Genomic DNA, 23,401 nt, shown 5'->3' on the forward strand with positions numbered 1-23,401 from the left:
ATCTGGAGAGCGGGGTTGATTCCCCACTCCTCCACATGAGCGGCGGACTCTAATCTAGTGAACTGGGTTGGCTTCCAACACATGAAGCCAGCTGGGAGACCTTGGGCTAGTCACACTCTCTCAGCTTCACCTACCTCACAGGATGTCTGTTGTGGGGAAGGGCAGTTGATTGTAAGCCGGTTTGAGTCTCCCTTAAGTGGTAGAGAAAGTCGGCATATAAAAACCAACTCTTCTTCTTCTTCATTATGCCCCATTGAAGTCCCTCCCCTCCCCAAACCCTATCCTCCTCAGGCTCCACCCACAAAATCTCCAGGTATTTCCCAACCTGGAGCTGGCACTCCTATTTGCTCGCTATCATACAATGTCCACAACCATACTGTGAGAGCTAGCGGGATGTAGTGGTTAAGAATGGTGGTTTGGAGCGGTGGAGTTTGATCTGGAGGACCGTGTTTGATTCCCCACTCCACCATATGAGTGGCGGAGGCTAATCTGATTAACTGGATTTGTTTCCCCACTCCTTCGCGCAAAGCCAGCTGGGTGACCTTGGGCCAGTCACAGCTCTCTGAGCCCCACCTACCTCACAGGGTGTCTGTTGTGGGGAGGGGAAGGGAAGGCGATTGTAAGCTGGTTTGAGTCTCCCTTAAGTGACAGAGAAAGTCAGCATATAAAAACCCGCTTCTTCTTCTTCTTCATCCTCAATCAAATGGACTGTTTGCTGTTTATCACGGAGATTCTCATAAGTGTTTATGTGCATCATGCGTAAATGTGAGCATTGACAGGTAGAGTTGTTTGGGCAACCTCTGTATTCTAAAGGCCTCAAGGCCGCTGTAAGCATCAGGGGTAGTAAAAGGGGTCTTAATATCCTTCTTACACCAGATTAGCTCATGCATTTAAATGGGGGAGCTGCTCCTGGGTAACAGAGGTGAGGAATGTGACGTAGGTCACTTGAGCAGGCACTGGAGGGGTGGGTTTCCACATCAAACCAGTTCTTCCAGAAGTCACTTGAGCTAAGACCCCAATTTGGCATCCAAATTAGGAACTCCTTCCAACCTGTGCTCTTAAAGGCTTGTGAACAAAAAGCCTTTTGTGTTTCTCCACGGCTCCCTGAAGGTTACTGTGTGTCAGCAGGGCTGGTTGCTAGGTGATGTTTATGGCCGGGGGGAGCTATTCCTCCGGACAATGCTTTTCATGGCGAGAGGCCTTCTCCTCCCGCCATAGCCCTTTATGAAGCCGAAATGCTTGCACTTGATACCCTGAGACAATATGAATACAGCCCAGCCCCAAGAGGGCAGTGGCCGTCTTGGCAGACCTCTGTCCCCTTGTAGACTTGCCAGGCACGGCATGTTCTGCAGAAGTTTCATTTCGAATCGGAGGAATTCTGTCAGCAAGCGTCAAAGCTATTGTGTGTCCCTCTTATCTTATAATGGGATGGAAACTCGCAAGCACTGGGCATAGAGAGCTGGGGCACCCTGGACTGGTCCCGGCTTGTTGCCCCAAACAGTAGATATTGTCATCTTTCCCTCTCTGTTGGGCTTGGTGCCACCTCCCTTCTTCCTCTCCCTTACTCTCCAGTTGCTGTTTCTGGTTGAGCGATCGACAAGAATCAAGCTTTTATTCCTGGACTGTTGAGAATGGATTAAACACAGCTGGAAGTCATTCGACTGCCTTGGCCCCATTAGTTAAAGCCTCCCAGCCTAGGGTTGCCAACAGGGTTGCCAACCTCCAGGTGGTATTCAAAAATAGTAAATTCAACTGCAAATTGGTAGTATTCAAAATACACAGATGCAGGCTAATAATTCACTTATACTTTTACTTTTTTTTACTGTTATATTTCTTATAAGGTTGCACTATTGCTTCATAGTGCCTTCCCAACCAAAATAACTAAATACTTTTGGTTGAGAAGGCACTATGAAGCAATAGTGCAACCTTATAGGAAATATAACAGTAAAAAAAGTAAAAGTATAAGTGAATTATTAGCCTGTATCTGTGTATTTTGAAACCTCCAGGTGGTGGCTGGAGAGCTCCTGCTATTACAACTGATCGCCAGGCGATAGAGATCAGTTCACCTAGAGAAAACGGCCGCTTTGGCAATTGGACTCTATGGCATTGAAGTCCCTCCCCTCCCCAAACCCCACCCTCGTCAGGCTCCACCCCCAAAACCTCCAGGTATTTTCCAACCCAGAGCTGGCAACCCTAGTTGCCAGCCTCCAGGTGGTGGCTGGAGATCTCCTGCTATTACGACTGATCTCCAGTTGACAGAGATCAGTTGCCCTGGAGAAAATGGTCAAATTGGAAGGCTTTATGGCATTATATCCCTGAAGACCCTGGCCTGTAACAATTCTGAGGGAAGCGTCACTTTGCAGCAAAGAAGGCTGGTTGTCAACACCCACGTTCTCATCCGGGTTGGCAAGTCCTGTTTTTATCTGCCATTTCTTCCATAACCCTGTTTTACTACTAGGGTTGCCAACATCTAGGTGGTGGAATCAATACAAAGTTAGCCTGTTGCCACCTAGGTAGTAGGTAAGAAACAACAGAATGGCCAAACAACAAATGATGGGCAAGAGTGAGCGTTGTCATCAACAAAGTGCAACAAAGTGCAAAGACATGTAGCAAAATACAGCTATATACAATTGTATACGAAATACAAAAGTACAAAATTACAAAAATACCAAAGTGTCCAAGAAATATAGCCCTTCTAGTTCACAATGTGGTGGCTGGAGATCTCCTGCTATTGCAACTGATCTTCTGGCGAGAGAAAATAGCTGCTTTGGAAAATGGACTCTATGGCATTGAAGTCCCTCTCCTCTCCAAACCCCGCCCTCCTCAGGTCCCCCCTCCCTCAAATCTCCATGTATTTCCCAATGCGGAGCTGGCAACCCTGTTCACTACTAGGTTGGCAATACAGTTCTGTGAGCCTGATTTGAAAGGGATTTCCAGTTGTGGGACATGGATTTGGGAAGCGGTTTTTCTTTTAATAGTCTTACAACAGGCAAACGAATCCTGTCAGAAAAAGTGCATCCTTTCAGCCGGCAAAGAGTGTAAGATCTTCCTTGGCTTGGCAAACAACCTTGCAGAAAGACACTTTGTCGAAAGTTTCTGACCATGTCTGTATCTTTATTAAATATCTCAGCACAGGGAGAACAGCAATTTCCCTGGAGGAGCACATACTGTGTCTAGTTTTTATCAGCTGCACTGCCCGCATACTAGAAGGAAGTAAATACACATTGCTTTCCAAGACGTGCCCAAAATGTCCTTTCTGCCCCATAGGCCTTTTAACCATGGGTTGTTTCCGTGGCGATCTCCCCTCCCCCACTACATCGGGACTTCGTTTCCATTACGCACGTCTTTCCCGACTTTTAGAAGTCACTTCACTCTCTCCCCACATTTCCCCCACGTTTTTCTGGATGCTGGTTCTGGCGGCATCCAGAAAACGTGGGGGAAACACAGGGAGAGAGCAAAGTGACTTCTAAAAGTCGGAAAAGACGTGCGTAATGAAAACGAAGCCCCAAAGTAGTCGGGGGGTAGGGTTGCCAGGTCCCTCTTCGCCACCGGTGGGAGGTTTTTGGGACAGAGCCTGAAAATGGTGGGCTTTGGGGAGGGGAGGGACTTCAATGCCATAGAGTCCAATGGCCAAAGCTGCTGTTTACTCCAGGTCAACTGATCTCTATTGGCTGGAGATCCGTTGTAACAGCAGGAGATCTCCAGCTAGTACCTGAAAGTTGGCAACCCTATTGGGGGGAGGGGGGTGATCACCACAGAAACAACCCGTTCATAAAAGGCCATAGAAAGCCAAATCTAGAGTTTAAGTAAATGAATCTGTGTACTTTTCAGTTTTCAGTCAATGTTCAGGCTCTTTCCCTGAGGAATGTATGATTAACATTTTAGTAGAGAGGGACTGAAGAGAGAAGGGCAGAATATGAGCGTGTTTAGTTTTACAAATTTGCAGCATGATCCTAAATATGTTTACTCAAAAGCAAGCTCGGTTAAGTGCAGTGGGATTTGCTTCTCAGTACTGCCCATAGAATTGCTGCTTCAGGCTTCACTCAAGTTATAGCCATGCATATAAATTAAGGGCTATTCTTTAGTAAAAGAAATAGATTTTCAGTGGTCCTTGCTCGCATTGCCCGAAACGACAGGAACCAAACTCCATTTCCATGCTTGAAGGTCAGGGAAATGAAGGGACCTGTATCCTGTATGTGGATGAAGAAGTGGTAAGCACATGTGTGAGTATTTTGACAGTGCTAGCTTTCACTTGCACTCTGTCCTCACAGTATTGCTCAAAATAGTTCTTCAGAGAACAAGGTCTCTAGATACAGTAAGCCTTTTATATGTGCAAACTGTACATTTTTACTATTATAAAATTTTATGACCATTGCACATGGTATTCAGTTGCTTCCAGAAGTCTGTAACACATTTTTGTAAACCTACTAATATAATTCCAGGTTTTGCAGTATGGAATGCCTGCCACCCTAGCAGAAGGAAGACAGAAATTTGGGGACTAAGGAGGGTGGAAGAAAGTGGGGGAAGTATTTAGAGAGAAAATCACAGCTCATTGGCCCTAAAAAACCCTAAAGTTGGATATAAGCACCTGACCAGGGATATGAATGCAAAGTTCCCACAATGAAATGGCTTGTATCACTAATATGATATGGAAGAATTTCAGCAGGCCATGAGAAACTACCAAGGAAGTCTAGGGTTGCAATGCAGAGTAGGGTTGTCAGGTCTCTCTTTGCTACCAACGGGAGGTTTTTGGGGTGAAACCTGAGGAGGGAGAAGTTTGGGGAGGGGAGGGACTCCAATGCCACAGAGTCCAATGGCCAAAGCGGACATTTTCTCCAGGTGAACTGATCTCTGTCGGCTGGAAATCAGTTGAAATAGCAGATCTTCTGCTATTACCTGGCAGTTGGCAGCCCTAATGATGAGGCAGGCAGCAACGAAACACCTCTGAACGTCTCTTTCTTTGAAAACCCTACTGGGTAACCATAAGTCAGCTGCGACTTGATGCCCCCGCCCCCCCAAAAAATAAGGATGGTGGTAAAGAATTGTCTGACAGGTCTGTTCTGAGAAGTGACTGACTGGCCTTCAGTAGCTTGGCCAACAAGACCATTTTAGTGTTTGGTAGCTTGCTGTGCTAAATACTTCACCGATGAAATCACTCATATCCACTCTGACCTGCACTTTTGAATGCAATACTAATTCAGGGAATTCCAGCAAGAGAAGATCTTCACTGGCTTTCAAATTGCTTTCAGGCAAGACTCAAAGAGCTGTAGTTTAGAGGCCTTAAACAGCTTGAGACCTCAATATCTAAAGATAAAGTATCTTCTCCCTGTGAAACTGTCAGTTCACCTATACCTTTCCCTTGAGGCCAATCCCCAAGTTTCCTTGTCTTCAAAAGGTGGGTAGGAGGAGGCTACCACAGAAAATGGTTTTTGTGTAGTATCTGTAAGGTTGCCAGGTCCCTCCTCGCCACCAGTGGGAGGTTTTTGGGGTAGAGCCTAAGGAGGGCGGGGTTTGGAGAGGGGGGACTTCAATGCCATAGAGTCCAATTACCAAAGCAGCCATTTTCTCCTGGGGAACTGATCTCTATTGGCTGGAGATCAGTTGTAATAGCAGGAGATCTCCAGCTAGTACCTGCAGATTGGCAACCCTAAGTATCTGGCAGGTTATGAAAGTCACCCCAACTCATGTTTACCTTTGTTGCTATCTCTTTATGAAGCCTGTCCTGTTTATTCAAGCTTTCAATGGTATTTATGATCCTTCCTGTGTCTGCTTTTATTGTAAGAGAGAGGGCTCTGAGTTGACTGCCTCATGCAGTTTCAAATTATCCTATTTTCCACAGTGCTTTGCTGTTCTGACTGGGTCGTAAGACACCTTGAGGACTCTCTGAGTGGAAAGATGGCAAGAAATATCACAGGTAAACAAATGCTTCCAAGGTAAGAAAAGCTGCCAACATTCCATCACCTCCAAAAACAGCAGCAAAGAATGGTTTTACACTGCAGGGTATAGTTTTTTTTTTAATTTGGATCTGGCTTCTGGTTTATGAAAACAATCAACGCAGGTGATATATATTCTTGCAATTATTATTTTATTTTGCATTGGCTTTTATTTTATTTACATTAGAATCGGTGTTATGTTATTTTTTTGCTATCAATATATATAATTCTCAGTGTGGCCATATCTTTGGATACTTAAATACGGAGGTTGGGGCCATGAACACAGATCTTTCTACAAACCTGTAAAATGCCCCAGGTTTGCAGAAAACTCTCAAATCTAAAAAAAACTTTTTAAAAAGACATAGTAAATAATAAAAGGAGCACCTGTATCTTTGAAGAACTGATGCCCTCTGCGGCCATAGCTAGGCAACTACAACATTATGGCCAGCCTTCAAGCCTTGGTTTCCGTCTATCTACCTCAATGTTGGGAGACAGGATTCCTTGGATAAAGATTATGACCCTTGAGAGTTTCATCGCAAATCATTTGGGAGACAAATAAGTTACAGGCTGAGGACATTATCTCAATACAATTCCAAGGGTGCATCAGTCAAAATGATCTTAAAGAATCAAATCACATTATTTTAATGAGCAAAATGAGCTGAATCCAAACTTTAATAAAATGGTCTGTGCACATCTACCAAAATTTTTTGGGGATCTATTCTGTTTTAACAATCCTGCAATTTGTTGTTCTAAGAGAACTGACATTTCCAATTTCCAATTGTACTGCTTTTCCACAAAAGAATTGCCACTGTCAGTAATCTCAGCTGGTGCTCTGGCTTTGATTGAGGCGGCATCCATAAAGCCACCTCTCAGCATGCCCCTAACCTAAGTGACAATAATGCAGATTTAATTGCTTTGTGTTATGAGGGCCATTGAATAGATTTAGGCCCACCTTTGTGCTATAGTGCTATCACCCCTGTGCTATGCTGCCATTCAAAACCTGATCTCATGAGTAGAGAAGGGAACTGTGGGCTGGCCATGCTGATTATGAAATATTAAGGTGTATACATTACCAGCCAGAAAGAGATGTAAACCTCCAGGTGCAGTTAGTTCCCCTATTGGCAGTCGTACAGCATGGCAAGTTCATGAACTATGTTAGACCTGATGAGACCTGATCTCAGTTTGCACTCAGGGAATATCTACACTAAAAACACAAACTTATTTTTATTTGAGTTTGACAACATGGTTTCTCTTACAGAATCCTGTAGTTTTGTGAGGGGTGTGGAGACTTCTTTACTAGAGATCCCTAGCCCCTTCAGGCCTAATCTCCATAGGGAGTCAATTCTGGAATAGGAAATTCCTGGAGATTTGGGGGCACAGCCTGAGGAAGGAGGAGCTTGTGGAGGAAAGGGAGCTTGGCAGGTATGCGATGCTATGGAGTTCACTCTTGGGAGCTGCCATAGCCTCCAAGTGAACTGATCCCTTCGGTGTGTAATTCAGCTGTAATTCTGGGAGCTCTCCAGGCGTGACCTGGAAGTTGGCAACCCTATCCAACAAAATGAGGTAGCGAAATGGAATGTACCACTTCAGCCTGTTGGTGAGGAATTATGTTGTTCAAAGATCATATACAGCAATAATCTATTCTCAATGTGGCCAAATCTGTGGATACTTAAATCTGGAGATTGAAGTCATGAACAGACAAAACAGACTTTTCTACAAACCTGGAAAAAAAGCCCCAGGTTTGCAGAAAAGTATGAAATCTAAAAAGAAAAAAAATGGTTTAAAAAACACAAAAAACCCTTCTCAATTAATAGAAGCAATGTGCATAGCTTTAAGAATCAAATTCCCTCAATGGCTGTTGCTAGGCAACCACAACAGTATTGCTGGCCTTTAAGCCTTGGTTTCTGACAGTAAAAAGCAGGGGGAGGGGGCTGGGCTCTTTCGGGCTGTTTTGGCCTTTGAGGGAGGACACTTTAGGGCAAGACCCACCAGAAACTACTGGGCAGTTTGATACCACCTGACTTGCATGACTAACTCAGTCCTGGCTGCATGCTTCTGTACAACAGAAGCCACTCCATGAATGCCAGTGTGGTGTAGCAGTTATAATTTCACTAGGGTCTGGGAGACCCAAGTTCAAATTCCCATTCTGCTATGAAAATGACATTGAACCAGTTACACAATCTCAGCCTAATCTGGAAGAAGAAGAGTAGGTTTTATACCCTGTTTTCCTCTACCTTAAGGTGTCTCAAAGCGGCTTACAATCACATTCCCTTCCTCTCCCCACAACAGGTACCTTGTGAGGTAGGTGGGACCGAGAGAGTGTGACTAGCTCAAGGTCACCCAGCTAGCTTCATGTAGGAGTGGGGAAACAAATTCCAGTTCACCAGATTAGCCTCCACCGCACATGGGGAGGAGTGGGGAATTAAACCCGGTTCTCCAGATCAGAGTCCACCCACTCCAAACTCTTAACCACTACACCATGCTGGAAAGGATAGCCAGGCCAGGGAGTTCTTGCTTTCTGATCCTGTTGGCCTGAAAACCATTGAAATCCTTACCTTACAGGGGTGGGGGGGACTGAGATCTTGGAATGCAACATCGCAAGATCTCGGTTGCCATTTTGAAAGTTGCTTAGGCAAAGGTAGTGGGAACTGCAGGGACACACTGCTGATGCATAAGGCAGGCAGGCAGAGGAGGAAGTGAGGCAATGACTGTAAAGGTGGCGGAAAAAGGAAGCGGTGGAGATGAGGCGACTTAGGTGCTGCTGCTGGGGAGGCATGTGAGTGTTGGCAAGTGGGTAGGCAAGGCAGCAACAAGGCATGCAACCGGGAAGAAAAGAGGGAATGGGAGAAGGAGGGGTTGGGCTGGACAGGTGATGGGGAGAAAGCAACCAAGAGAAGAATTGGTAACACATGGGGGTGGAATTTCTCCTCCCTGCTAGTTAGTTGCTCATGGGTCCCTATATATGTGATTATACTTCTAAAGCATCATAGTTCTTTCCAAATATCACTTTTTTTTTGCTTTGTGACACTATGTTACCTCAGTGACACAGTGCATTTATTTGTGATGGCCCTTCACATATCATTTTAATGAGGTAGAAATATTAACTGTGATATCTGATTGTTTGAAACTGAGGGTATTCCCATCTGCCCACGAGGTCCTGAACCGTTTCCCAGAATGCACCACTAGACAAATACCTCAAATCCACCAAGTGTCTCTTGAGTGTCAACTGAGAACTTGTGAGGTCCATAACATGGATATCTCAAACCACAGGTGATAAAGATGATTTGAAGCACTCTAAACACAAGAGCAGTCTATTATGTTGATTGTCACTGATGTGGCACTGAATTCTTTTTTTATATTTAGCGAGAGGAACGATCAGTGTTTGGCACTGAGATCTGTGACTTGGCACTCAACCAAAAAGCTCTCTAGTGTATAAGAACTGCCAAATCATTGAGCATTTACTGACATCCACCTCTTTATGCACAGTGGCAGGTGTATGGCTTAATGTCACAGTACAGATAAGTAACCCTAAGAGTCAACAATGCAGGAAAAGTTACCAAGAGAAGAGAAATAAGAATGATGCTAAAGATAAGGGAAGAAGAAGAAGAGTTGGTTTTTATATGCCGATGTTCTCTACCTTTTAAGGAGAATCAAACTGGTTTACAATCACCTTACCTTCCCCTCCCCACAACAGACACCCTGTGAGGTAGGTGGGGCTGAGAGTGTGTGACTAGCCCAAGGTCACCCAGCTGGCTTCATGTGGAGGAGTGGGGAAACATATCCAGTCCACCAGATTAGCCTCTGCTGTTCATGTGGAGGAGTGGGGAATCAAACCTGGTTCTCCAGATCAGAGTCCACTGCTCCAAACCACCACTCTTAACCACTACACCACGCTGGGAGGATCATTTTTGTTTGGAAGCTCAGTTGACAATGGTTGTTGCTTTTCTTTCCAGACACTTCTGATTAATTTCCATTTTTGTAGACAGAGGCAGCATTGATGGGATTCACACCTTATCATCGCAAAAATCCTATCTAAGCTGAGACAGTGACCCGCTAAAGATCACTGGGAGCATCATGGCTGAGGGTAGATTTTGAGAAAACCAGCCCCCCCAGTCCAAGTTTAATACTTTGACCACCACTGGCATGACTTAAAAATGTGGATTTAATAGCAAAAAATAAATTTAAAAAACCCACTTGTTAAGTGCAAATGGGGGCTTTGTCTATCCATTCCGTTCCCCTTTTCTTCTGCGACCTAAAAAGCCACTCCTGAAAGGTTTTGAAAATGGGTTTGGCTCAGGCGATGCTACCTGGCATCAACTTTGATTCAGTATACCATGCTATCCTTGGAATTGTGAAGCATAGGTGGGGCTGAATGACAGCTGTCTATTTGATATAAGGATTTGCCCATTGGTACCTCCATCTCAGCACTATCTGACCAACATCAGCCATTATTCAAGGTCTCTGGAGGTCTTTCCCAACTCTGCTCCCCAAGACCCTTTAACTGGAGATGCCAGGGTTCAAGCCAGGATCTTCTCTATACGACACTGATTTGTTCATTTCTTTTATCAGTTGAACTTGAAAGCAATTATATTCTGCCTGTCAAACTCAGCAACTTCCAAGAGGCATCGTACAACAGTGTTAGACGTACAATATTAGCACATCACAAGAGCAAAACCCCACAAGAACAAAGAACAATAAAAGGGACTCACAAGCAGAAAGCAGCAGAAAAATGATCTTACAAGCCACTGAACGCCTGGATAAATGGAAACATTTTCACTCGGCACCTAAAAGTCGGCATACTCAGGCAGCAGCAAAATGGTCACAGAGAGGGAATCTCATAAACAGGCCACAGAGAATGCCCCAGATTTTCTGTGCCTCATGACCAACAGCAAATCCCCTAATCTCAGTTTTATACCTGCAGTCCCGCATTTCCCTTTCCCGTATTTCTTTGATTTTTCTTTTACTTGTGTGTAAAACTACTGGGTTGCTTCTCTGACAGCTAGATTTTGAGTCCAGTAGCACCCTGGAAACCAAGATTTTTGGGGTATAAGCTTTTGAGAGTCAAAGCTCTCTTCGTCAAGAGTACTTTGAGTAATTAATTCTCTCCTTATCCATTAGAACTTAAAAAAAATAGTGCATCCACAGGCATTATTTGGGGAATGTTTATTTGATTTAAGTTCACAATTAAAGAGTGGAAAGCCCCTGGGCAGTGATTTTATTCCCCCCCCCCTCGATCTATTGAAACCTAATGTGGATTGGTGGGCTCCAATTATAGCCTCTTTATTTACATATATTGATCAGTCAGCCCAGATCAGTTGTAATAGTAGATCTCCAGCTGCTACCTGGAGGTTAGAGATTCAAATCAATTCCTCGTGTTTAAATATACAGAGTTTAGCAAGCAAAACAAGCATTGATGGCATTCAAAAACACATATATTCAACAGGGCAAAACAACATTAGTTATACATAGGAAAGAAAAGTTCCAAACTGGTAAAGCCGCAAAGGTATCCTTGTATAATACAAGACACCCGTTGGACTGATACCCTACTTACTATCATCTAACCCACAAATCTCTTGGAGTGAAAGGATAATTAATAAACTTCTCTCTATAGGCTTAGCTCCTGATAACTTACTGGAAATGGGCTTAAATAGAGCAAAAAAACATCTGGCTAAGCAACGACTCATAGATATCAAATTACAAAATGAGCTGACTCTTCTCCCAAGATTATAAATCATTAAAGAGCTGGGAAGGTTTATCTAGTGCTCCTTATTTAACATCCATTACATTTTCTAGTTTTCGATGGGCCTTTTCAAGAGCCTGATTTAATGCCTTTCTGTCAGGTATGCTCAGCGGGAGATTTCAGCATATACCTGTAGAGGCCAGATTATGCCTCTGTAATTTTAATTCAGTTGAGTCAATTATACATATTTTATTACACTGTGAATTTTATCGGGAGGTTAGAAATAAACTGATTTTACCTGTGTTGACTAGAAATTTTTAGAAATGCTAGCCATTCGGATGATTTTATTGTTAAATTTTTATTAGAAGATTAAGATGCTTTTATCTCTTACTCAGTGGCAAAGTTCTGTTATGTAGCCAGTAAGATAGAGAGGTCCTCAGTTGGGGTTTTAAAATTGTAATTTTGTACTGATACTTGCTGGTCAAATGACTGTAAATAGACTGAACTAAACTGATTTAATTTAAGTGCAGGATTAAAAAAACACAACAACAGAGAAAATTTTTTAATCCATTTGTCTGTATGTCCTCACTCTTCCTGTTTCCATCTGCTCCCATGCCCAGATGCATTGGCACAGCTTCTGATTCTTTTTAAATGACGTCCAAAGATTATATTACCATTATTCCCTGACCTCAACATAGTAGATTTCAGCAGGTATCAGATGGTGTAATGCTCTTCGGACAATTGAACTCATGTTGTAATATTGCACTACTGAGCTAACGTTTTTGGGGGGGTGGAGGGGTGAAGGAATTCATAATTTCCATGATAGGCAGGAAGAAGGGTTGGTTTTTTTTGCTGATGTTCTCTACACTTTAAGTAGAATCAAACCAGTTTACAATCTCCTTCCCTTCCTCTCCCCACAACAGACACCTTGTAAGGTAGGTGGGGCTGAGAGAGTTCAGAAAGAACTGTGACTGGCCCAAGGTCACCCAGCTGGCTTCATGTGGAGGAGTGGGGAAACCAACCTGGTTCTTCAGATTAGAGTCCACTGCTCTTAACAGCTACACCACGCAGGCTCTCAAGGAAGAGGGAAAATTGGAGAAATGATAGGGTGGTGGCTTGTTACCATGGTGTTGTAATGTGTGCTATAGTTAGTTACCACTAGTAACTAGTAGTTACCACTAGCGCAAGATGCTCCTTTGGCAGTGTCTCCCTTTTCATATCTGTACAGGTACAGGACCAACTAACAAGCAACATCAACTTGGGCTCAGTGCTGGTTCCAGGTTTTGGGGGGCCCTGGCCAGATGGCTGGAAAAATGGCTGGGGGAATGGTTGGACCTAAGAAGGCATTATGCAGACGACGTGGAGGGTGGCTAATGCTGAAATGAGCATGCTTGATTCTCAGTCACTGGAGTCACAAGCAGTGAGTTTTCTTCCTCGTCTGAGGCTTTCCCTCTCTTTACTTTCTCCTGGAGATGTGACTGGCGGCCCTCTCGCACCTATGGGGAGAAGTAAAGAGCGACTTTGTAGGGCCCTGTTACAGCGAGGACAAAACCTGCCTACCCACTCTGGCAACCGGTTCTCTGGCCTCCAATGGCAGGGCACTCATGGGGTGGGTGGGACGGGCACAACGTGTGTCGCCACGCAGTGCATACAAAGATGCTCGCACTGCCATCTGCAGGCTTTCCATAGAAGTAGATCACTCATGGAAAACTCATCAGGTCCTGTCCATCTGATCCGCCCCAGTCATAATATTTGTCTTGTTGCGACATCACCTTCTGATTTGTCTGAATGGGTCTATCGCGGTGGATCCCTCTAAAGCGGTACATGACAGGAGCAGGGACTTGACAAAGGAATGTTAATGATCTGTGATGGCTGGGGATGCTTCCTCAATGGGAGATAATTGACAGGAGATGGTAATTAGATAGCTCTCTGGTTCCTCTCAGACCTCCCAAACTGAGAGGAGGGGAGCAAGAAGCTGGTAGAAAGACTCCAAATTAAGGTTGCCAGGTCGCCACCAGCAGGAGGTTTTTGGGGAGGAGCCTGAGGAGGGTGGGGTTTGGGGAGGGGAGGGACTTGAATGCCATAGAGTCCAATGGCCAAAGCGGCCATTTTCTCCCGGTGAACTGATCTCTATCAGCTGGATATCAGTTGTAATAGCAGGAGATCTCCAAATAGTACCTGGAGGTTGGCAACCCTTCTGGGTGTGGAGCATGAGGCTTGGGGAGGAGAGAGACCTCGTGTGTGTGTGTGTGTTAAGTTGCTTCCGATTCATGGCAACCCTATGAATCAATTTCCTCCGGAACATCTTATGATTAAAGCCTTGCCGAGGTCTTGCAAACTGACGGCTGTGGCTTCCTTCATTGAGTCAATTCATCTCTTGTTGGGTCTTCCTCTTTTCCTGCTGCCTTCTACTTTTCCTAGCATGATTGTCTTTTCCAGTGACTTGTCTTCAGAGGGACCCTAGTATATATACCCTAGCAGGGTATAATGCCAAAACTGCCATTTTCTCCAGGACGACTGATCTATGGGGTTTGGAAATCAGCTGTAGTTTTGTGGGACCTCCAGGCCCCACCTGGAGGTTGGTAACCCTAGTGGACGCAGCCCCGATCCCTCTGGCCACCATTACCCAACGCTCTCTAGGTCTCCAGTTGACTCCGTGTCAATGGCTGCCCACTCCTGTGATTAAGATTCTAGAAGGGAACCAAATGGAGCTGACCCACTGGCTTGCAGCAGCTGACCTGGCCAAGACATCTTCCGCAGACTAATGACTCTGGGCAGCTACCCAGGTTGCCCAGCTGCTGGTGCTGACTCTACCAGTTGCCAGGTCACAGAACAGTATTTTCCATCTTGTCAAACGCTCGGCAGGAGCCAAACGGAGCTCGACGAGCCGGAAAATCACTTAAGGAGCCCACCTTTCCGTACCTCTTAGGGAGCTCTTTCACGGCCAGCCGCTGCTTTCCGAGGAGACGCATTTTAAAAAGGGCATGCGAATGGATCGGCCTTTTTAGAAAAGCTCCTCTTTTTATCGTCGTGTCAGCCCAGGTCTTCAACGGAGACACAACCAAGCTGTTTGAGTGGCTGGCATGACCCGAAACCATACAAGGGTCCCCTCAGCCTGAATGGAAGAGGCTTTTCCCGGCCTGGATTGCCATAAAGCTTTCCTCTGTTTGGCTTCCCACAAACACGGCTCTCTTGTCTGCTTTTAGTCCCCTTTCCAAAATAAGGAACTGCCATTCTTGGGCCGGGGAGGAAAGTTTTCAGCTCTTGAATAATGGCTCTTATTTTGTCCGTCTCTTTGTTCAGTAGCAAAGCCTTGAGTTAAAGAAAATAAAGAGGTTGGAATGTGCGACAAGTGAGGAAAGGGTGAAAGGTGAAGACATGGGGTTAGGTGGCTGTGTGTGGTGGTGGAAACTGTAGATAAAAGGATGCCGTAGAATAAAGAGGGGAAACAACTTCTGGGTAACGCTATGAAACACTGGTTCCAGAGAAGGTAGAAGGGAGACATGATAGCCATGTTTAAATATTTGAAGGGATGTCATGTTGATGAGGGAACTAGCTTGTTCTCTGTTGCTCCAGAGACTAGGACACGGAGTAATGGATTTAAACCAATAGAAAAGCGATTCCACCTAAACATTAGGAAGAACTTTCTGACGGCGAGGGCTGTTCGACGCTGGAATGTGCTGCCTTGGAGGGTGGTGGAGTCCCCGTCTTTGGAGGTCTTTAAGCAGAGGCTGGATGGCCATCTGTCGGGAGTGCTTTGATTGTGGGATCCTGCATGGCAGGGGGAGGGTTGGGGTCACTGGGGAGGAGGGGGGAGGTAGTTGTTAATTTCCTGCATTGGGCAGAGGGTTGGACTAGATGATCCTGGTGGTCCCTTCCAACTCTATGATTCTATGATTGTGGCAGAAGGGATTCAGGTCAGACACAGATGGTAGTGTTTCCACATTTCAGTAGTTATTAGAGTTGCCAACTCCAGCCTGGGAAATTCCTGGAGATTTGGGGTGGTGCCTGTGGAGGGGGACGTTTGGGGAAGGATTTCACCTAGAATCTATGACATACCACAGAGTCTGCTCTCTGTCGCTGCCATTTTATCTGAATGGTAATCAGACCAGTTGGGAGAACTCCAGGTCCCACTTGGAGGTTGGCACCCCTAGCAGTTTTAGCATTTCCCCCAGCTGTTGAACTCAAAGTCAGCAGAAGCCGTAGAGGGCTTTCCATTTCATTTAGTTTGCTGTAAGGGTCTGAAGCAACCGGCTCCCAAATCAAGACAAGGCGTTTCTTTTCACTGAATAAACATAGCCTGGATCTAGTAGATGGGGTTTGTCAGTCAATAGTTTAAGCAGAGAAACATTTTGTATCCGCAACATTATGTTTTTTGCGGGGTGACTAAAGTAGGATTGTCTGCTTCCAAAGTGACCGCGGAACTGTGGAAACACTTCTCTGAGATGAAACTCTGTGATTTTTCACTTTCGGGTAAGGGTAAGGAGCAAATTGGGAAATTAATTAATTAATGTGAAAACCAGGTCAAGCCTTTGTCTCTTGGTCTTGCTGGGCTTCCAGCGTGGTGTACTCTCTTGTTCTCTAGAAGGTCTATTAGAAGCCTGACATGACCAAGATATGTGTGCAGGCAAAGGCTCCCATAAGGGAAAAAGTAAATAGACTATGACATGCCAGTGGATGGTTGGCTAATATGTCAAAGACCGACCAATGAATTCAGCCTGGAAAAAATTAGGAGATTAGCACAGCTAGATTGCTGATATTATACAATCAGTAATTGCACTCTGCACCGCTAGAAGCTTCCAAAGATTAATCAAGAGCTGTACAGCAGGGTGCACTGCAGTAGAAAAAGCGGGGTATAAAAACCAACTCTTCCTCTCCTGGTCTAGGCCCTAGGTACCGTGCCTCCCTCACAGAGCTGTTCTGTAACCTGGTTTTATTTCTCATGTAGGTCTTTCATGTTCCTTTTTTTTGTTTTGTTACCGTAACCATTTTGAGCAGCTGGAAAAGCTTTTAATAAGAACTTCAAAGAACGAAGTCAAGTTCAAGACATTGTTATATGACTGCCCGATAGGGTTGCCAACTTCCAGGTACTTAGCAAAAAATAGACACTTCTGTGTATCTTGTAGTTAGAACCAAAGAAACACAGACACAATTCTTATAAATGCAAATATTCAATGTATAACAAAACCTATACAATACAACTATAACTACCTGCTAATCAATATACACCAACCAGTGAACAATATAACATAGACCAGCAAAGCAAGTTCAGCATTTCTCCAATCAAGTAAGTGTAATAGGTAAGTACAATATCTCTTTCTGTTCTCATTCCAATATCATATCCTGATAGGATTAATGATCTATGTAATTCTATCCACAGTTGCCAGGCAGAAGAGGAAGACAGCCATTTCTTGTTTTTCTTCAGTTGCTCTGCTATTTAGTTGTAACTTCCAGGTACTAGCTGGAGATCTCCTGCTCTTACAACTGATCTCCAGCCGTTAGAGATCTGTTCACCTATAGAAAATGGCCGCTTTGGAAGGTGGACTCTATGGCATTGAAGTCCCTCCCCTCCCCAAACCCCACCCTCCTTAGGCTCCCCAAACCTCCTACTGGTGGCGAAGAGGGACCTGGCAATCCTACTGCCTGTGTAGCAAAGCTGCTAACAGGCTTGGCTTTGGCCACCGAGGCCCAGGTTGAAATCCCCACTCAGTCATGACACTCAGTCTCATCTAAGGTAAAGATAAAGGTCCCCTGTGCAAGCACCGGGTCATTCCTGACCCATGGGGGTGACGTCACATCCCGACGTTTACTAGGCAGACTTTTGTTTACGGGGTGGTTTGCCAGTGCCTTCCCCAGTCATCTTCCCTTTACCCCAAGCAAGCTGGGTACTCATTTTACCGACCTTGAGCCGGCTACCTGAAATCAACTTCCATTGGGATCGAACTAAGGTTGTGAGCAGAGCTTGGACTGCAGTACTGCAGCTTACCACTTTGCGCCACGGGGCTCCTCTGTCTCATCTACCTCAGCCTAAATCATAGTACATTCCTATGCAAAGTTACTCCAGTCTAAGCCCTCTGAAATCAAATGCTTAACTCACATAAGACTCCCTAGAAGGCACCTTCTAAGAACTGGTCCCTAACATCTGCAGCGTTCCAGCTGGGCTATAGCTACCCTCATCGTTTTCATTCTTACTTTCCATGTACACTGGCTCTGTGAACAGTTTTCCTGCCTCCTATGCCAGATGGCTTTTATCAGCCTGACCAGGAAGAAGGTCTCCAAGCCGAGGATACCAAACCCATGTTTTACTTCTCGAAAGTACCGATCCTCCTCCTCTCCAGATATCTGCTCAAGACCACATCCTTTTAGCCATTTGATACCCAACACACCCATCGTAATGAGTTAATCCCAAATTGCTAGGCAGTTCCATCTAATCCAGACTGCAAACACCAAACATAAAATCATTACCTTTTTCCCATGGGCCGCTCCCATGATCTTATGTATCCAGTGGTGTTCCCAGCCAACGATTCTGAATTAGTTTTTTGCTGGGTGTGTGTATGAGTATGTGAAAGACCGGATTGGCCCTTCCGGGGATCCTTATTATTTGGTCATGCCGCTCGGGCCACTGTTTGTAGACAGCCTCATTCGGCATCCGGCATGCGGACGTACAGCTCCTTGCACTCCCGTCTACTCGCAGAGGAAGAGGGGCCGAGAAACCCCAGCAGGATCTTCAAGGGGACAAGCAGGAAAAGTTCCCCCTTGACGGCTCAGACTGGCATGTAAAAGCATTCATCTTTTATATACCTCACCAGCGGCTCGCACACTGCCAGAGGCGACGCACAAAGGCGGCTTTCATGCCCAACTTCTGAGCGGAGCTCCGTATTGTGGAAGCCTGTTGAAGATTAGAGTAATCAGACTTGACACTGCTAGAAGGCAGAAGGGCTCCGAGAAGGAATTCAACCTGCTCGGCGCAGCTGGGACCCAGGAGCGCCGGCGGTGTGTCTCCTCGACGAGGGGATCTGTGCCATCTCCCTCTCTCGGTCTCCTCTCCCTCCATTTGCTGCTCGCCCCAATGCCGTTTTGGCAAAAGGACCTGGGAAAGAAACACAGTGAGATCCATGTGAAGGGGGGGGGGAGAATGAGATGGGTCCCTGCCACTGCCCAGGATGGAGCCACTGCTGGGCTGATCACACAGACAGCCGGGCGGTTCTTTCACTCTCCCCACTCTCCCTGCCAAACTCTTGCCGCTGCCCACAGAAGAGGAACTAAACAATACCGTTGCATAATGGAAGGGGGCAGGCATGGAGCAAATGAGCCTAAGCTGACAAACACAGGCCTCTGCTGTCTGTGGTTTTATATCCCTCTAATAGCATTATTGGCTCGAGGCTGTGTGCGCTCGCTGAGGAGATGTGGTACAAGCTGAATCTCAGCTTAGACCTGATCTCGCAGAGTAGAATTAAGAAAGGCAAGACTCGGTTCCATCCCGCCCGCCCGCCCCACCATATTGCAGGGAGTAGGGTTGCCAATCTCTAGGGGAGCCTGGAGATCTCCCTAGGGTTGCCAACCTCCAGGTAATAGCTGGAGATCTCCTGCTATTACAACTGATCTCCAGCTGATAGAGATCAGTTCTCCTGGAGAAAATGGCTGCTTTGGCAACTGGGCTCTATGGTATTGAAGTCCCTCCCCTCCCCTGCTTAGGCTCTGCCCCAAAAACCTCCCGCCGGTGGCAAAGAGGGACCTGGCAACCCTAGATCTCCCAGAATTAAACTGATCTCCAGGCTATGGAGATCAGTTCCCCTGAAGAAAATGGCTGCTTCAGAGGGTAGGCTCTGTGGCACCCTACCTAGGGTTGCCAGCGCGGGGTTGAGAAATAACTGCAGATTTTGAGGGTGAAGTCTGAGGAAGGCGGGGTTTGGGGAGGGAAGGGACTGATAGATAGATATATAGGGAGTTTCCCTACAATTGTCTTCCCTGCTGTCAAGTTCAGGCGTCTGTCCCTAGCATCCCTTAAGCAAACTCATCCAGGCAGGTAGCTCTGAAGCAGTAATACTTTATTAGGAGCAAAAAGACAGATTACAGGGCTGACTGCCTACAGGCAGGTGAGGCTAGTAATGGGGAACACAGGCAGGTTACATGCTTAAAACACTACGGACTGAAAAGGTAAACATTGCTAAGCAACCCCGAGATAAGCGGTTCCCAGGAAGATAGACTAAATATTACCACAGCTGCAGAAAACAGGATGAGCGAAACTGTACACAGACGTTCATAGGCATGAGAGCCAAGGACTTGATGTGTGGCCAGAACCTGGCCTAACTCATGTCAAGAGCCTTTGCTCCAGCTAAAAGGCAAAGGCCTGACCTGCAAACTGACTCTGCTGTTACTCGTGAGGAGTACTAGGGCCCAGATCATAGGATGACTTACCAGTCTCTTCCAGCATTTCCTTAGCAGAGGGGAGGCTGCCAGCTGCCAGGCACACACTTCTGCGCCAGGTCGATGCTTCAACCAGTGTAGTGTAGTGTAGTGTAGTGTAGTGTAGTGTAGTGTAGTGTAGTGTAGTGGTTAAGAGTGGCGTACTCTAATCTGGAGAACCAGGTTGGTTTCCCCACTCCTCCACATAGGGTTGCCAACCTCCAGGTGGTTTGCATATGCTGTTTATTGTGTTTGTTTCCATGCGTTGTAATATCTTCCTGTAGAAAAACATTCGTGGTTATCCAGAACTATTTGGTTGTTGTTTATGTGACATATAGATGTTTTCTATCCCAAACACTGTTGTACTTCATTGACAAGCGTTTGTAAGATAGTTTGATTTAGAACCCACATTAAATAACTGTGTGTTGCATGTAATTCTGTTATTGCGTTAATTATATTGGTGGTTCACGTTGCTGTTTTTCTTCTTTTGCTTACTTCCATATCAGCACGTTCTTTCATTCTGCTAACCTCCAGGTGGTGGCTGGAGATCTCCCGCCCCCAAAACAACTCACACCCATTTTTATTCTGTTGTAAGCTTTCATGGGAGAGCCAGCGTGGTTAAGAGCAGCAGGACTCTAATCTGGAGAACCAGGTTCGATTCCCCACTCCTCCACACGAAGCCTGATGGGTGACCTTGGGCCAGTCGCAGTTTCTCTCTCAGCCCACATGAGGGTTGCCAGGTCCCTCTTTGCCACCGGCGGGAGGTTTTTGGGACGGAGCCTGAGGAGGCAGACCTCTCTCTCCCCTGTCATGCTGTTTCTGGGGGTTCCTTCACTCAGGACCAGCATTTCACAGACCATTTTGGGTTGCAGTGTGAAGGCAGAGGGGAAGAAGTCATGGCGTCTACAAGACAGACTATGTTTACGGGCTGCTTTGCCATTGCCTTCCCCAGTCATCTACACTTTACTCCCAACAAGCCAGGTACTCATTTTTGTTGGGAAAATTCCCTTTTATCAGAGGTTGTGAATCGTATGATTATGGCTGGTGAAAGCCAAATAAGGCACACGCACACAATGAATAGACAAAGTCCTTTGTCTTAGCAAAAACAAAACTTTGCTCACTATAAAATAGGGTAGGGTATACTTGAGGTTAAAACAATAAATCCTTACTACATTTCTAGTTCCCTAAACGTGCCAGAAAAAGATCTGGCAGTTTCTAAACTTAAGCACATGGCATCTCTAAAATACAGAGTTGCCCCATCCTCTCTAGTTGAGATTCAAAAAGTAACTGGGTTCTGCTTTCTCTTCTAAACAAAGGAAGAAAGCAGTAATATGCAGATTCTGGTTACGTGACCACAAACATGTTTACAACTGATTCTCACTGACCAATAGCTAATTGACACATTGGAGATTACATCACCTTCTTGAACTGGTCAGCATCAATACAATCAATTTTAACCCTTGTCTGTCTGACATGTAACGAAGCTCGCTATCTATGCCCCAACAATTTTACCAACCTCGGGAGGATGGAAGGCTCAGTCAGCCTGATTTAAATGATGCCAGTCCCAGAAGGGTAGTTGTGTTACAGTGCATTCCTAAGGAGAGTTACTCCAGTCTAAGCCCATTCATTTCAGTGGGCTTAGACTGGAGTAACTCTCCTTAGGAATGCACTGTTAGTCCGTAGCAGAAAAATAAAACCAAAGTCCGGTGACACTTTGGAGGCTAACAACATGTTAGCTAGATGACCATCTGTCAGCAATGCTGATTCTATGACCTTAGGCAGATCATGAGGGAGGGCACCTTGGACATCTTCTGGGCATGAAGTATGGGTGTGTGTGTGGGGGAGGTGGTTCAGAGTTTCCTGTGTTGTGCAGGGGGTTGGACTAGATGACCCAGTTGGTCCCTTCCAACTCTATGATTTTATGATTCTATGTTCTACCGGCATAAGCTTTCATGACCCAGTCCACGACTAAAACATAGTTCGTCTCAGCGGTGCCACAAGACTTCTCTTGATTTAAATGGGAGAATCAACCATGTTCTCAATTCGTTCCCATTGAAGTGAATGGGGTATAAAAGAGCTTGAGTCTGGCTGGGTTACTTTCCATTAACCCCAGTTCTGTCAAAGAACTCTAGCATTTGCTGTATTCATACTTAATGAAAGGTGGCCCCCTGGTGGCAAGAAGATAAAATTGTAACCTGGCATATTATTTCCATTGCACATGGAGCACATTTATTTTCAGCGTAGGACATAGGAATACTTTCAGAAAGAACAGTCTATTCATTGCAGCGATGGTTGTGCAGCTGCATTCTGCATATGGAATGGATAGCTTCGTGTACATCTGGAGTTTTATTTGATGCTTCTGTCACAAGGGGGAAACATCAAAGAACTGAACACATACAAATATTGCAAACATTTATTCAAAGTCCTTCCAGTATAAATCATATATACAAGGGAGTCACATATGGCATTGCTATTTTTGTAAAAATAATAATAATCAGGAACTGGGTCTTGGGTGATCCAGGATCACAGCCCCGCTTTGCAATGAAGCTCACTGGTTGACTTTTGGGCCAATCGGTTTCTCTCACCCTCACCCTACCTCACAGGGTTGTTGTGAAGATAAAATGGAGGAGAGGAGAATCATCTATGCCACTCTGAGCTCTACCATTAAAGAGTGAGACAAAAATGTAACAGAGAGACAGATTTCAAAACATGCGTAAACTGGAAAGCACTTCCCTTAGAGGTGCGCAACTGGCCTCTTTCTTCACGGCATTTCAGCAGCTCATGAAAAATGAGTTGTTCAGGAAAGTTTTTAATGCTGGCTGTTGATTTTTATGATGATGTTTGCAGGGTGTCTTTTTATGCTTTGTTTTAAATGTATCGCTGAGGCTTATCAGCGGCAGACTCTAATCTGGTGAACTGGGTTTGATTCTCTGCTCCTCTACATGAAGCCTGCTGGGTGACCTTGGGCTAGTCACAGTTCTCTCTGAACTCGCTCAGCCTCATCTACTTCACAAGGTGCCTGTTGTGGGGAGAGGAAGGGAAGGAGATTGTAAGCTGGTTCTATTCTCCTTAAAAGGTAGAGAAAGTCAGCATCTAAAAGCCAACTCTTATTATTATTATTATTTTACAGTTGTTTATTGTTATCAGTCTTATTATTATTATTAATAATAATAACAATCCATCTTTGTTGTTCACTGCTCTGGGAGCCCCTGCAGCTGTCAAAGAAGAAGCACAGAGATGTGGAATAAATAAATACATTGTGGGTGGGGAGAGATTGCGTGGGAGGGGGAGTGAGGTTCTGAGCAAAGCGCCAAAGCCCTCCCTCCCCTGCATTCCTTCAAGAAATTAAGTTCAGAAAGCAGTGAGCATTTGAGTTGGTTAT

This window comes from Euleptes europaea, chromosome 1, assembly GCF_029931775.1.
Source record: "Euleptes europaea isolate rEulEur1 chromosome 1, rEulEur1.hap1, whole genome shotgun sequence".
In the NCBI taxonomy this organism is placed as follows: domain Eukaryota; kingdom Metazoa; phylum Chordata; class Lepidosauria; order Squamata; family Sphaerodactylidae; genus Euleptes; species Euleptes europaea.